The 15,651-nt window shown below is 47.0% G+C and overlaps 4 non-coding genes across 4 annotated transcripts; 2 read left to right on the top strand and 2 right to left on the bottom strand.

Annotated features, from left to right (window-relative positions):
• Positions 1–1,470: 1,470 nt before the first annotated feature.
• On the bottom strand, positions 1,471–1,543 carry TRNAM-CAU (transfer RNA methionine (anticodon CAU)). Its single transcript has one exon. It is a non-coding gene; the product is annotated as a tRNA-Met (tRNA).
• Positions 1,544–2,027: 484 nt separating this feature from the next.
• TRNAL-AAG (transfer RNA leucine (anticodon AAG)) lies at positions 2,028–2,109 on the top strand. The gene has a single exon. It is a non-coding gene; the product is annotated as a tRNA-Leu (tRNA).
• A 1,751-nt stretch (positions 2,110–3,860) lies between these two features.
• Positions 3,861–3,932, top strand: TRNAQ-CUG (transfer RNA glutamine (anticodon CUG)). Its single transcript has one exon. It is a non-coding gene; the product is annotated as a tRNA-Gln (tRNA).
• A 376-nt stretch (positions 3,933–4,308) lies between these two features.
• On the bottom strand, positions 4,309–4,414 carry TRNAL-CAA (transfer RNA leucine (anticodon CAA)). The gene is made up of 2 exons: positions 4,377–4,414; positions 4,309–4,354 (listed from the first exon to the last, which is right to left on the bottom strand). It is a non-coding gene; the product is annotated as a tRNA-Leu (tRNA).
• Positions 4,415–15,651: the final 11,237 nt, after the last annotated feature.

The following is a 15,651-nucleotide window of genomic DNA, read 5'->3' as shown; positions in this document are numbered from 1 at the left end:
TCTTCGGGAGGAAGAGGATTTCTGTGCGACTCTGTTGTCTGGCAGCTCCAGCTCACTTTCCCCTCTAAGGATTTTCACAACGACTACTTCGCAGTTCTCTGTCAGTTAAAAAACAAGTTTAAAAAGATCTTTTTCAGTTTTTCCCTCCACTACCATTATCCAAATTCTTTTCTCTCTTTTTATTTTTTTTTTATTTTGATGTTGTCTTCGTACCAATTGGAAAAATTGAAGTTCCAAAAAAAAGAACAAAGGGAAACTGTTTTCTTTTGCCGTAATTGGATTCGTCACTGGAAAGTGATACATTGACGCGAGAAAGGTCATTAGACGGATTCACCTTCCTCTGTAAGATACATAGTTTCCACCTCTTAGAAGCGCCCGCTGAGATAACTTTGTTCTAGTTCAGCAGAGGCCCAGAGCGCTTGTCAATTGCATTTAGGGACCGCTCTGCTGTGGATGCTGGACAAGGCCTTGCTGGTCTCCTAGAGGACCGGTGAGTGACAGTCTTGCTTCACGGCCTTGTTTTGATTAGTGACCTTTGAAATCTAGTCTCTGCCCCCGCGCTTGGGTGTTCCTTCCCGGAGTCCCTTGGAGGGGAGCGGGTTGAGCTTTCCTCCCCGCCCCGACCAGGGCTACGGCAGCCGAAGACCTCCAGGACCAGCCACCACCATGCTGAGACCACTCTCCGCACACGTGAAGGTACTGGCAGAGGGACAAAGCCACGCGGGTTCCGGGGCCGAGACCTCCAAGCCTACTCGATTTGGAGTCGAGCATCTTCCACCCAGATCCTCCAAATTCCAGTAGGCGGGGGTCACACCCACCACCTGGCCCCCTGGCGCCGTGTAATCCCATCAGCGGCCAAGACTCAGAGACTATAAAATCCAGATCCCGAAACCTATTATTATCTTATTATCTCATTCCTACTTTGGACAAACTTGCAGGCTATCGAATGTAGCCTGCCCACAGGGCAGAGTCTGGCAAACTCCCCGTGGCCTACCAAATATGCCAAATACCAGTAACAATGATGGGTCTCATTCTCCTAAAGAGCCGTGAATATAATCTCAGGGCTAGGATGAAAGAGACGTTACTGGGGCCTGCTCGAGGCAATCGACGATTAACAGGATGATGAAATGAAATGAAATGAAATCTAGGGGCACGTGTGCACCCATGTGTCAACTAGTTAACATGTTCTTTCATCTGTGTCTAGTAGTGCCTTGGGGAACAATGAAGTTGAGAGGAGCATCCCTTTCTTGGCCAGCATCTCCCACTTTTTAATAAGCGTACTCCTCCGTTCTCCCTTGAATGTGTTTTTTTTCTCTTCCCTCAGTCCCATACTTCCTGGTTTACATTTTTAAAAAAAGAAAAGAAAAAGAAAACAATAGTTTGCGCCTTCCGAGTGAGATGCACGGAATAAGGATTTGTCATTTGCACTAGCATGGTTCATTTTATTGAGCCAGGAGAGAAAAACTTTGCTGCCCCCTCTGAGGTTCGAACTCAGGACCTTCAGATTATGAGACTGACGCGCTGCCTACTGCGCTAAGGAGGCAACTGTCCCTCCCCCTGGCGCAGAGCATCTATCAACCTCACACCAAGCAAGCCCGCCTTGACGTCTTCGCCTCCGAATGGTTCCAAATAAGGCGGCACTGAGATCGAATTCGCGGCTCAGATACGCAAGCAGAGACGAGGAGCCCCGGCAGGGGAGGCCGAGGGGCAGCCCTGCGGCCCCGCGGTCTTTTGGCGGAGACATGGCAGCGTCTGGACCTGGAGGGGACAGTCGCCCCCAGCCGGGCCCGCACGCCAAGGCTCGCTCGCTCGACTCCTTCGCTTCCGGGAGTCCCAGGACCCCGTTTCAGGGTCAACCTGGGATCCTAAGTAAGCGGGATGCAGGGGCCGGACGAGACCCGGTCCCAGTTAGCGCTGGGAGGGGCGGGGAGGGCGCGGGGCGACGAGGCCCGGGCGGGAGGGGCGGGAGGACCCAGACGTGCCGGGTTCAGGCTGGAGGAAGTGCAGGGAAGCGGCGTCCCGCACGAGGTAGCGTGGCCGAGCGGTCTAAGGCGCTGGATTAAGGCTCCAGTCTCTTCGGGGGCGTGGGTTCGAATCCCACCGCTGCCAGGGTAAACCTTTTATTTTTTTCTTCCTACAGCGAAAAAATGTCTTCTGAGTCTAAACCCAAGAAAAACTGAAGCAACACGACCACCTTCCCTGTTTTCTAGGTGCTGTTCTTTCCTGAGATTGCATGTCCTAAATTGGAAGAAAGTCACCTAGTTCCCTTCCACTTTGTCTCCTCCCAGAGAGCAGTTTATAGCTACTGTTGAACTGTGAGCCTTTGAGGTTTTGATTATCACTCAGCGGACAGTTTCCTTTTGCCTTAAAAAATAAACTGTAGCTCATGAAATTAAAAAAAAAAAAAAGATCCTGTGCCAAGGAAGAAAGATTCGGTCCATTGTTCACCAAGCTCTGAGATGCCTTAAATCAGTTTTTAAGACTGTAGGGGGGAGGAAAGAAAGTGGAGAGTTCATGTGTGTGGAAAGAGACACAGGAGAATTATCTCAGCAATTAGCTCTGAATTTCCTCATCTCCCAAAGATGCTTCCAATTCAGTTTTAAGCATTGAGCAGCTATTTGGTCATAGGCATCTTGGTTGATTGGAGACACAGCAAAAGGATGAAAGAAAATGTTTCAGGGTTTCCTGAGCAACTCAGCCTTGGGGGGCTATCACCGGGCGCATTAAGGGTAGGTGTGCGGGTGGCGGATGGCCAGACACCCCCCAGACTCGGATCACAACTGAGCTTACCAAGTGGGGCAAAGGGGGATTGGGGAGGAAGGGCACAAAGCAGAAGCGACCAAGGGGCAGCGGTGCCAAGTGTGGCAAAAAGTAACACTGTGCTCAGAGTGACACTTGCTGTAACAGTGGCAGGGTTATGCAATTTTAAAAAATCATTGAAAAATTTAAAAATGTCCAAAACTCACAGTTTAACTGAAGAAGTTATTCCCCCTTGCGCGTTTCTTCCAAACTCAGTACAATGTGTGGCCTCTTCATTATCTGTGGCTCTTACAGTGACTAGGTGGCGTCATAATAAAGTTAAGGTTGAGAAAAATAAGTGGCTGAGCGCTGCACGAGTGACACCCTCTCTCCCGGTCTTCCACTCCCGGGGACCTGTCTGTGTGACTATGGACTGTTCATCTGGGCGCTGGAACCTGGCCAGGCCAAAAGGTGAAATGATGCCCCAGTCCTTCCTTTAGACTTGTCAGAGGAGGCCTAGGGGCTAGCGCGGGGCTGGACCCCTGAACATCCATGCATGCCCTTGCTCCTTCTTCTCACTCATCACCGTCTCATTCCCATGCAACCAGCAACCACTCCAGAGACCTCCTTGTGGGGGTCCCTCCCTTTCTCCATCTCGGGGCGGGGAGGTAGATTTTCACTTCCCAGCCCGGGGAAAGCTGAGGAATAAGCCCCACGAGGGCTCCAGGCTGCTCTCCAGGAGTCTGGGGGGTTTCCGGGGATGTGCAAAAGGCTCCCGTTTGCAAGGCGAGTCTGCAGCCCCTTAGCCCTGGGCAGGGGCAGCGAGGGAAAGCGGAAGCCAAAGAGTCAGAGGTCATTTCGGGGCAGGGTCTGGTCCCCCGGGGCCCTCCAGGGAGCGCAGGCTGCAGGGGCCCTCCAGGGAGCGCAGGTTGGGGACTCCGAGGAAGCCCCCCACACCCGCTCCACGCCGATCAAACTCGTCCTTCGCCTTCAAACTCAATGCACAGATCTTTTTTCTTTCTGGGGCGAGTGGGAAAAGTTTTAGGCGACGTGGACTGTGCAAGAAGAGTTTTAATTTTAAGTAGTATCAGAGGGACCAGTGCGCAAGTCAAACCAAGGGTGGTTCCATGGTGTAATGGTTAGCACTCTGGACTCTGAATCCAGCGATCCGAGTTCAAATCTCGGTGGAACCTTTATTGCACACGGCCCCTCACACTTTTGCTGCTGCCCAGGGCAAGGGAACCCAACGGCGTCCAACCCTGCAATTTGCTTTTCATTGTGCTGGAGCAGTGAGCACGGACGCGGAGACCACGGTCCTGCTGAGCCGCGCGCGGCGGGGAAGCCTGTGCTCAAGCCGTGGCCTTGGCCCGGTTCCCAGCAGCCGGATTTTTAACCCCTCCAAGGCCACGCTGAGCGCTGGGCCTGCGGTAAACACGCCTGTAGCGGACGGTCAGGGCGCCCGGGCAGAAGGTGGGGAGGAGCAGCAAACGAAAAGCAAAAGCAAAAGTAACAAAAGTAAAAGCCAGAGCTCACCAACAACCGTCATTCCCGGTGGACAAGAAAAACATGTGTCAGAAGTGGGATTCGAACCCACGCCTCCATTCGGAGACCAGAATCCCCGGGCTGGGGAAGCGGAGCTTGAGTCTGGCGCCTTAGACCACTCGGCCATCCTGACACCCGGAAAACGTGTGCGTCTAAACCGTCTTAGTCGTCTCTGCTGCTGAACTCGCCTCCGCAACGGAGCCTCGACTTCCCTTTTATTCCGACACCCGGCCCGAGACCCTTTACGAATAAACTGCCCCTTCTTTTTCTTTTCTTTTCTTTTCTTTTCTTTTCTTTTCTTTTCTTTTCTTTTCTTCTCTTCTCTTCTCTTTTCTTTTCTTTTCTTTTCTTTTTTCCCCCCCCATTGGGATCCAGAAGCTTTTCCCCGGACCAGGCACCGTTTCTGGCCTCTCTCGACCCCTCCCTGCACCCCTCCCGGGCACCCAAGCTCGGGGATGCGCGGGGACCCCATTCTGGACTCTGCCAAGGTAAAAACTCATTGATCCGGGACGAGAAAGAACAGAGGCTGCGGATGCCGCCGCGGAGAAGCTGCCTGGCCAGCGACCGGATCGTCCGCTGCCCAGAGGGGATGGAGTGAGCCAGGGTAGACCCAAGGGGGTGGGGAGGAGGAGGCGGTTTACACCCCAGGGACCAGGTGACCCGGATGCGCCCTTGAGTTGCAGCCGCGGCCACTCGAGAAGATGAAACGGCGGGAAAGCAAGACTGAGAAACCCGGGCAGGGAGCGGGGCGTCCGCGCTCCCGTCCCCCCACATCCCCTAGACTCCCAGAACTGACCCACAGGTTGGTCCTCGCTGGACCCGAGGAGGTTGCAGTCGGTGGCCACGGGTCTCAGAGGTGAAGCCCCACGCTGATGTCTGAAGGCCCCTTAATGAAACGACTCCAGAATTACTGCAGGTGAATGCGACCCCATGAAACTTCTACAATCAGGTGTAAGTTCTGTGTTTCAAATATGAAAGGCCACCAAAGAGCATCAGAGTTGGTGAAACAGTGTCACCCTAACGACAGGCCTAGCACAGATGGGGAGGCGGGGGAGGGGGGGGACACACCTAACAGGCACAAAGCCAGGATTTTTAATTGTATGTGTAAATAATTTAATCCTCTGCCAAATAACAGGAGATAAACTGCATCCGTGAAAGAAGTGAGAACGAGTTTTTAAAATTAATACTGGGATGCCAGACTATTTTTTAAGTTTCAAAATGAAATTGTACAAGTGTCCTTTAATAGTGAGGACGGAAAATAAGAAACCAAGGATGAGGTCAAATGGTATGTAGTGAAAAGAGTCATCACGTTACCTACTCAGGCTTCAAGAAATTTAAAGGCAAGAAGGAGACACAAGGGGCCAGAGCAATAGCACTGCAGATAGGGCGGAGTGCGGGGCCAGGAGTAACCCCTGAGCATTGCTGGGTTTGACCCAAAAGAGCAAAAAAAAAGGAGACACAAACAAAATCCAAGATTATATTCCACAACTGAAGATCTTAAATCTTCATCTTTTAAATTATTTTATATTTTATTTGTTTTATTAAATATTTACTTATATTATTATTTTTCCCTTAAATTTTTATTAGTGAAACACCATGAGGTACAGTTGTAGACTTACAAATTTTTGTGCTTGGGTTTCAGTTATACAATGATCGAATACCCATCCCTCCACCAGTGCCCATTCTCCACCACCACCAGTCCCAGTATCCCTCCCACCCCCCTTCTCCCCATTATATTATTTTTTTAATCTTTGGATTTTTTATGAGTGAAATATCATGATGTACAGTTGTAGACTTACAAACTTTGATCTTTGTTTTTTTTTTTTTTTTAATATAGCACTTGGGGCCAGAGCAAAAGTACAGTGGGTGGGGCATTTGCCTATCATCATCCCTGGCATCCCATATGATCTCCCAGCACCACCAGCACTGATTCCTGCATGCAGAGCTCAATCCCTCGAACAGCATCAGGTGCAGCCCAAATCACAAAAAATGGTTTTCAGGTTGTGTGTCCCCTTTCTCAGGACGCTTGAGAGAAATGATTCCCCCCAACAGAATGAAACTAAGATGTACTTTATTAAACTAGTTAATTTAGAATGTGTAGAATTAAGCTGAGCTGCAGACCTATGGGCAAAGGGACTTTTCCCCAAGAAGTGACAAATGGGTCTCGCTAAAATCTGTCCCTTTGGCAAGAGGATAATTATGAACAGAGACCAGCAGAGGCCCTGAAAGCTCACAGACAAATCTTATCACTCCCTGGGACCGAAGGGATAGGAGAGCAGTTGGGGCATTTGCCTTGCACTCAGCTGATTGGGTTCAGTTCCCTGAGCACCACCAGAGGTGATCCCTGAGCACTGCCAGCTGTGGCCCCAAAACAAAAATTATTACAACTCAATTACCTAAAAGAATAAAAATTGGGAGTATGGCCTTGAACTACGTTTTTATAAGAAATAACTTATAGGGGCTGGAGCAATAGCACAGCCGGTAGGGCGATTGCCTTGGACGCGGGTTCGATTCCCAGCATCCCATGTAGTTCCCTGAGCAATGCCAGGGGTAATTCCTGAACGCAGAGCCAGGAGTAACCCCTGTGTGTCGCTGGGTGTGACCCAAAAAGCAAAAAATAAAAAAATAAAATAAAGAGAAATAACATAAACTAAAGGTTTATAAGAAATAACTTTTAAGGGTCTCTGATGGGGAGAAGGGGCGTTTGCAGGCAGGTGGCAGGAAAGTACAGATGCAGAAATTCTCAAACACACATGCAGAGCAAGGTCGAGAGGATCTCAAGGACACAAGCACACTGGGAGCTCTGTGTTCTGCAGTTACAAAGTGAGACTCTGACCCTCTCAAGGGCATCCTGCGTGCAATTCCGGGAACTTGCGTGTTGCCCAGACCTGGCAACCCCTGGCAGCTCCTGCTCCTCCGCTGTCGGTCGGCTTGATATGTGCCAAGGGGTCTTTTTCTCATCAGTTGATGAGATATCAGCCTCTTCTCTCCTTAAAGGCCCAGGTCCCCTTTCCCACTCCCTAATTCAGAATGAATTAGAACTGGAACTAGATCCCATCCTTGCAGATTCCCTTATGGATGTAATAAAATTTGGGTTTTTTTCCCCACTACTAGTCTATCATATGTTAATTTGATTGCTTAATCACCCTGAGAAGAACCCAGGGTACAAAGAGAAATTTCCTCTCTACCTCAATCAGTTTAAAATGGAACAACAACAGCAACAAAAAAAAAAAAAAACCTGTAGAAAGACTATTTCCAAGGAAGAAAATGGAACTGACATCTTGTCTTCTGTCTGACCATAAAATAGTCATAAAATAGTGTCCAGTTCTCCAGGTGATTCAATAAATACAAAATTTAAAAAAAATAGTGTCCAAAGCCGGTGCTGATTTAAGAAGAAATGTTTTAGAAAACAAGTAAAGACACAGGTGGCAATTTTTAATTCCAGGAAAACAAAAAGGTTATCAAAGAAAGAAAAAGTGAATTACGATAGAACAAGCTGAGCTGCAGAATATATTATGAAATCAGAATGATGAAAATTTTGAATACTGATTTAACTAAAAATGAAACGGATGCATGTAAATTAATATATTCAAGAATTTACTTAACAATTTGTTGCATTAATGAATTAGTTAAGCCACACAAGGAAATGCATAAATAACATGCTTAAGCTTTCAGAAAGGGGTTTTTGGTTTGGAGGCCACCCCTGGCAGTGCTCAGTTCTGACTTACTCCTGGCAGGCTCAGGAAACCATATGGCTGACCTGGGTTTGATTCCCACACCGTGCAGATCAGGTGGGACTCAACACAGTTCAATGATTGCTTAGTGGAGCTGAGCTGGTGATACACAAATGACACACCGTTTATGTTTTTGTGGTATACCTGATCAGAGCCGATGCTCCGAAGCATCTCCCAGGTGACCAAGGTGCGTGAAGCTGGAGGAGAAACCCTTCTCCTCTCTTGTGGTTATTAGTCTCTTATTACTTTACTAAGTATTCAATATGCCAGACACAGTAACAACAAAGTCTCCAATGGAGACGTTACTGGACCCGCCTGCTGGAGCAAGCCCTCTACAAGTCCAAGGCAGAGGATGTCAGTTGTGTTTTAGACTATGCCAGTCCTTAGTGGAACCACTCTGCTACCCTCTCTTACTGGTCAGAATATTCATGCGCCAGTCTGGATTCTGGGACACAATGCACCTCTCCACCATGTAGTTATCAGGTACATGTGGGGAGGAAGGTGCTGCCCATCTTGGAGAAAGCTACTTCCTATCTCCACCCAGCCCCCATTGACCTGAAAGTTCCCCAAAGGCAGGAATGTTGTCTGCAGTGTTTCTGTTCTCTTCACACAGAGTATCTAGAATCAGCAACACAGCACCAAATCCTAATTTTTTGAAAGCTTTCTGCTAGGAATGGCGGAAATAGACAACAGTTAAATGTTTGGGAATCAAATGATCAACTCAAAATGACACTGAAAGCTCTCTTTGGCAACACAGAAACTAAAATTAAAGGACACTGAAAGGGAGAAGGGGAGAAGGGCCGGGAGCTGGCGATCACTTGCCTTGCCCTCTCTCAGGACTCTCAGTTCAATGCCCAGCACCATAAAACACAAGTATAATTCCTCTGCACTCCCTCACCCACCACTGCAAAGGGAAAAAAATTAATAAAATAGCTAAAGATAATTACATTTTTCTTGACAGTTTTAGTTGAGTATACCTGGTTCTTCCATCCTGTCCTCAATTGCTGATATAGTCTAGGACTCTGCTGGTCCCTATGCCAGGCGATGTTGATATGAGAATTAAGGCCAGCAATGCACATATCTTTATCTTTCTTACGTGTCTGGCAGATACCGAGTCAGTCTGGGTTAGATGAAAAGAAGTCATGTGGTAGATAAAGCCCAGATCCTGGAAACAGTCCTCCTGGACTCACTGGTTCTGTTATCTTTGACGATTTATTTCATTGCTTCCCAGCCTATCAAAAGGGAAATCAGAATAATAGCATCTACTTCACTAGATCTAGAATGATTTTATTCCAAAACTTGGACCTATTTAGAAGCCCAGTATAGAATACCTGTTGGATAAACAACTCCTCTCTCCTCCATCAACCTGAATGAGTAAGAGCACAAATTATTCTTAAAAGTTTCCTGCTTTTCCCCCCTCCTACTCATTCATTTCCCCTTCCTACTTATTCCAACTTATTCCTCACCTTGAGACACAGCATCCCATTCTGAGAGGGTTCTTTTGGAGGCCTGCGGGGTGGGGAGGGGAGATGAGGCCAGACCAATTGGTGCATTGGGCCTACTCCTGTCCCCACACTTCCAGGTCAGTCTCAGTGCTGCTCAGGGCACCCTACACGGAGCCCAGGATTGAAGGACCCAGAGTCAGCTGCATGCAAGGCAAGTGCCTTAACCTCCATGCCAGCTCCAGCTATGTTTACAGTTTGCCACCTGGGTTCTGTGAAGGGCCACTGAGAGATAGTCAGAAAGCTAAGTCAAACCTTGTCAATAGGAGAATTTCACTATCCTCCCCCAAAGGGAAACAAACCCCTCTATGAAATCTTCTCTTCTTTCTCTCTGCATCTAGCTCGCCTTGTTGACATGTCTCTCTTCCTCGTCCATTCCAGCTTCATTCCCATAAACAGTGGAGGAGAATGGCGCTGACTGCTCTGCTTCTTCCTCAGCCTCTGCTCACCCTTTTTCCATTTCTCTTCCCCTACACTTGCACTGGCCGCATTACTGCGGTCACCTCCTAAGCAGCCCTCGGGATGCTGTTGCCATTCAGCGCCCAGACATGGGCTGTCCAGGCCGCTGCTGACTCCAGGACCCTCCCTACTCTTGAGTGGCCAGACTCAGAACTGGAGCTCCAACACCCATTTCTCAGCATTCTCCTTTCTCCAAGGCTTTACCTAGTGCCCTCTCCCACCCACTCAACCTACCCGGGGATATTTCTATTTATCTACTAAATAAAAGTAAAGTAAAGGCCCTCCCGTTGATCATCGATTTGCTCGAGCAGGCCCAGTAACGTCTCCATTGGAGACTTCGTTGTTACTGTGTTTGGCATATCGAATACGTCATGGGGAGCTTGCCAGAAATAGTTTAAATATTTCTATTTCTATTTATTAAATAGAAATATTTAATAAAATATTTATTGTATTTATTATAATAGAAATATCACGGGGATATTTCTTTTTTTACCCCTCCCGGAGAGCCCGGCAAGCTACCGAGAGTATCTCGCCCGCATGGCAAAGCCTGGCAAGCTACCTGTGACGTATTCAATATGTCAAGCACAGTAACAACAAGTCTCACGATGAAGACATTACCAGGCCCGCTCGAGTAAATGGATGAACAACGGGAGGACCGTGGCCATGATTTCTTTTTAAAATATTTAAACATTTTAAATATTTTAAATATTTAATATTTTTATATTTAATATTTTTTAATATTTAATATTTTAAATATTTTACATATTTCTATTTCTATTTATTTATCAGTAATGCCGTCCTAATTTTTCCTCACATATTCACTCTGAATAATTGCAGATCAGATACTTCTTTTGGGGAATTGTTTGTTTTTGGTTTGGGGCTACACAGGGTAGTGTTCAGAGATTACTCCTGGTGGGGCTCAGGGGAGCATATGCATATGGGGTACCAGGCATCAGGCTGGACACGTGCTAGGTAAGCACCCCACCAGCTGTACTATTGCTATGTCATTAGTCATTTATTTCTTCTTGCTATTTATAGGTCGACAGAAAAAGATTAGAGGTGGTTGAAATGGCTCCTAAGGACTGAACAGAAAAGAGATCTGGTTGTTTTGCTTGCTTTGTTTAGAGACCACACCCAGTAATGCTCTGGTTTACTCCTGCTCTGCAATCAGGGATCACTCCTGGCTCTGGCTCAGGGGACCACCTGTGGTGCTGGAGCTGGAACCCTAGTCGCCCAAGTCAGTCGTGTTCAAGGCAAGCACCTAAACCCCTGTACTGTCCCTTCAGCCCCTCGATTCCCCTCTGGAAGTTGCTATTTCTCTTCTCCAAACTTCACATAAGCCAGGGAGAGAAATTCATCAAGAAAGTAAAATACAGAATGATCCTGGCTGGTAGCAGATAAAATACGGACATTGTGGTCTGCAGAAATTGATTTTAAACTTCTAATTTTGGGATTATCATAGATGTATAGACTTGTCATAAATGTTAGAAATCTTGTATGACAACAAGCCTCTTCCAAGCGTAGCACCATATGTAAGCAGAGTCTAATATCATAAGCAGGAAACTGGCATCACTGCACCACGCTTATTCCATTTCACTCACTGTTGTAAGTACTTGTGCATTTCTGTGTCTATTTTACCCTAGTAAATTATATTTTACTAGATGTCCCCAATACCACATCGGACATCAGGTGACAGAATGTTCTACCTCAAGGACCACTGCCACCCTTCTATGGTCACAGACTGCCTCCCTTTGCCACTCCCTAAATTGTGACAACTTCTATTATTTTCTATATCTTTATGACTCTGTCATTTAAACAATGTTATTAAGGGCATCATATGGACTGTAACCTTTGAGACTGACTTTTTCTCCCCTCAACATAATTCCCTTGACATACATCTAAACTGGGGTGTGTTTTAATAGTTCATTCCTTTTTATTGCCGTGAAGCAGGTCATGATATGGATATGCCCACTTATCTAATCATTAACACCAAAGGGCTTATGGGCTATTAAAATTTAAAAACCTTATGCAGGTTTTTGTGTGAATACATGTTTTCTCTGAGATAAATGCCCTGTGACATTCCTTTCTGAGACTGAAAGTGACAGCAGTTATTTGACAATCTCATTAGAGAGACTTCCCAATCACACATACAAAATGAAATAATGTCTTTAGCACTCTGAAGCCGTCATATCCTGGTTCAGTTTTCTCCATAGCATTTTTCACATTATAGTGCTTGGTTTTCTTTTTGTCCCTCTTTGCCTCTAAAAGTCCTCTATGAGCCTAGAAACTTGTTTTGTTTAGTTTTGTTTGGGGGCCAAACCCAACAATGCTCAGGGCAAACTCCTGGCTCTGTGCTCAAGGGTCATTCCTGCTTGGGGGACCAAATGAGTATGCTTGGTGTTTGGGATCAAAAGCATGTATTCCAGCCTGTTGAGCTATTTCTCCACCCCTGAGTTTCTTTTTCTAGTTTTTCCATGAAAACTTTAGTAGCCCTTGGAAAAGGCAACTTAGAGACCCAGGGAACAGAAACAACTTAGGTTTTATCAGTGTACTGGAACAAAGAGTCAAGGGAGAGACCAAGAGAGTCAAATGACTCCAGAACAGTAAGATAAAGATGGTCAAGTGCTCTGTGAATCCTTAGGGTATTCTTAGGGCCAATAAAAGGAGGTAGGGATTCATTTTTTAAATATTTTATTAAGAAAACATGTACTTTAGGGGATGAAGTTATAGAACAAAGGGAAAGGCCCTGACTTTACACACAGCCAACCCAGGTTCAATCCCCAGCACCCTATATGGTCCTCTCCAGCCCTGCCGGGGGTGATCCTGAGTGCAAAGGCAGAAGTAAAAACCCTGAGTACAACCATAAAAAAAAAAAAAAGAAAAAAAAACAGTAACTGTGCTTTGGGGGCTGGGGATGTAACTCAGTGATGGACTGATGGATGAGAGAGAGACAGAGACAGAGACAGAGAGAAGAGAAAAGAGAAGATAAAGTGTTTCATCAGGTGGGTTTAGTTTCTGCTGCATACACAGAACATCCAAATAAATGGCTTAAACAAGATAATGGCTTCAGTCTTCCTCACCTGTGCGATGTTGAGACTCAGACATGCTGCAATGACAAAAAAGCCAGGGTATTTGTGCTTTTCACAATACCATGTCTGTGTTGGGTTTCACCTTCCAGACTGCCTCATGGTCCAGATAGTTGCTCAAGCTCTTATTATCACGGATGTAACAGTCCAGGCTTGAAGTAGAAGAAATAGAGAAGATTAAAAAGGAACAAAAAAAAATTTTTTTTTTAAAGGTACAATTCCCAGTTGAGTTGACTTAAGAAGCTTTCTCATAATTCCCACCTCGATTTCCTTGGCCACCACAAGCTCAAGACTGTGTTGATGCGTGGAGGAAGTTATGAGTTGATTGTATTCCTGGATATCCATGATCAACTGGACAAGTTTTCATACTGTAGCATTAGCATTACCATTATGAATTTACCACAGGACTGAATACAAGGAGGTCTGGCAAGAATCTTTTAGCTAGGCATGTTATGGCCTATTATAAAATATTAAGGAAGGAGTAAAGCCTGCTATAAAATAACAAATAGTCCTTTCCATATTTTGGCAAGATTGATAAGCACCTATTAAAATAAGTAACTGGGGTGAGAGATAATACAGCTGGTAGAGAACTTGCCTTATACGCAGGGGAACCTGGTATGATCCCTGGCCCCCCTATGGTCCTTTGAGCTCTGCCATGAGTGATTCCTGAACACGGGGACAGAAGTAAGCTTTGAGCACCACCGGGAGTACCCCCAAATCAAATAATCAGCTGTACTCAAACCCCAAAATGGAGATTAGGAAACCAATTTCATCTTACAGGGATGATTTCTACCATTTTTAGATGATTACTTTTTTTTTTCCCCCAAACTCAGAGCAGCTCAGAAGTTTCTCCTGGTTCTGCATTCAGGGATCCCTCCTGGTGGTGCTCAGACCATATGGGATACTCTAGATTGAACCTGGGTTAGTCTCAAGCAAGGCAAGCACCCAACCCACTGTACTTTATCTCTGTACTTCAACCGATTTCTAACTCTTTAAAGTCAGTAAATTCTACATAAAACACGTTTCTGCTTTCTCTTGAAAATCTAAATATTTGGCAGTACCCTGGGTCCATGTTCTCAATGGATACTTTCAGCTAGAAATAAGAGACTGCAGCTCAGTCTGTATATTCAACCTCTTAGTCATCAACGTCCCCACATTTTCCTATTGAGTCCCTTGTTATTTAAGTGACATTCAGTTATTGTGCCTACAACTGTCATTTTACAAATGATTAAGTAAGAACAGTTATAAAGGCCAGACTATGGTGTGGTCCAGTTGAAATCCAATTCTACTTTTTTCTGGAAATGGGCTGGGACTATTGGTGTTATTGGACCTAAATTTGGGTATTGGCAGCTTGAAGGCACTAGGTAAGAGTTGGTGCAAGTACAACAGATTTATTCGGGAGATGGCAATGTGAGGTGGTGGTACACTCATGACCCCCCAAAGAAGCCAATCTTGTCTGCATGGTGAAGAAGCCATTTTTAAAGGGAAAGACAGCAGGAAGCACATTTTTAGGCAGGGTGGGTTACAGGCCAGTGGGCCACAGGGTGGTTAATCAATTCCTTCATTTCCTGTGTCTCTACAAATAATAATTTGATTAAGGTTTCAAGCCCCCTATCCTTCACAATAAGTTCAGAGAAACGCTCTCAATATTTCCAACCACCCCTTAACCAGAGAGGCTTTCTGGTGTCTTCCTGGTGAAAGTCAACTCTTATATTTGCTTTAATAGGAACCTGAGATTTCAAAGCCTCATACTGAGGACGGAGGATCAGAGGGGCGTGGGGGTTTGAGGTTGTTCAAGTCTTTCTTTAGGCTCTTGCGCCTTTGGAGACGGAGACCAGAGAAAAAGAAATCAGATACGGGAGACTAAGAGCACAGCAGGCAAAGGAAATTCGAAGATGGGGATGAGGGATCAAGGCAAACGATGATAAAGCCACCGTGGGATAAATCTCCCTACAACTGGGGACCGGGCAAGCACTTGCGGTACCACTCGGTGGGCTTCCGGGCAGTATGATTTTACCGGATGAGACAACCCTCTAAGGTTCGAAAAAAGAAAAGATGCGCCGAAATCCTCTTTCTGGCGGCCGCGCAACACATTGCACCAGCGGGGAAACTGAGGCTCGGCAGGGGTGGAACCACTTCAGGCAGGGGCCGGAAGTAGCGGACCTGGGTTTGCCCTGAGGCGATTCTGGACCTATTAAGCATGATCACTTCCCAACAAAACCTGTCAATTGGGGGGGAGGTTGGGGGGTCGCTAATAAAACGCTTCCGAGAGCGCGGGGGATCCCCGGGCTTGCTGAGGGCGGGTCGCCCGCTTCTTCCTCAGCAGCCCGGTCCCGCCCGAGCGGCGGCCGCGGCACCGGACCGGAACCTCAACTGAGGCCCGGGAGGGCTCGGCGTGACCCGGTCTCCGCCGCCTCCAGCGACCCTCCGTGGGGGGAGGGAGAGGGGGAGGGAAGGGAAAGGGGGGCGGGGTCGCGGCGCCGGCGCAGTCGCGCGAGGGAGCCGGAGCCGCCACCGGAAGCCGCGTCGCGCGGGGGGCGGGGGGAGGGGCCCGCCTCCCGGCACGGCGCAGGCGCGTCACAGAGGCCC

This window comes from Sorex fumeus, unplaced genomic scaffold, assembly GCF_029834395.1.
Source record: "Sorex fumeus unplaced genomic scaffold, SorFum_2.1 ptg000094l, whole genome shotgun sequence".
NCBI lineage: Eukaryota > Metazoa > Chordata > Mammalia > Eulipotyphla > Soricidae > Sorex > Sorex fumeus.
The sequence above is the reverse complement of the archived record's forward strand: the minus strand, read 5'-3'. Positions and strand labels throughout refer to the sequence as shown.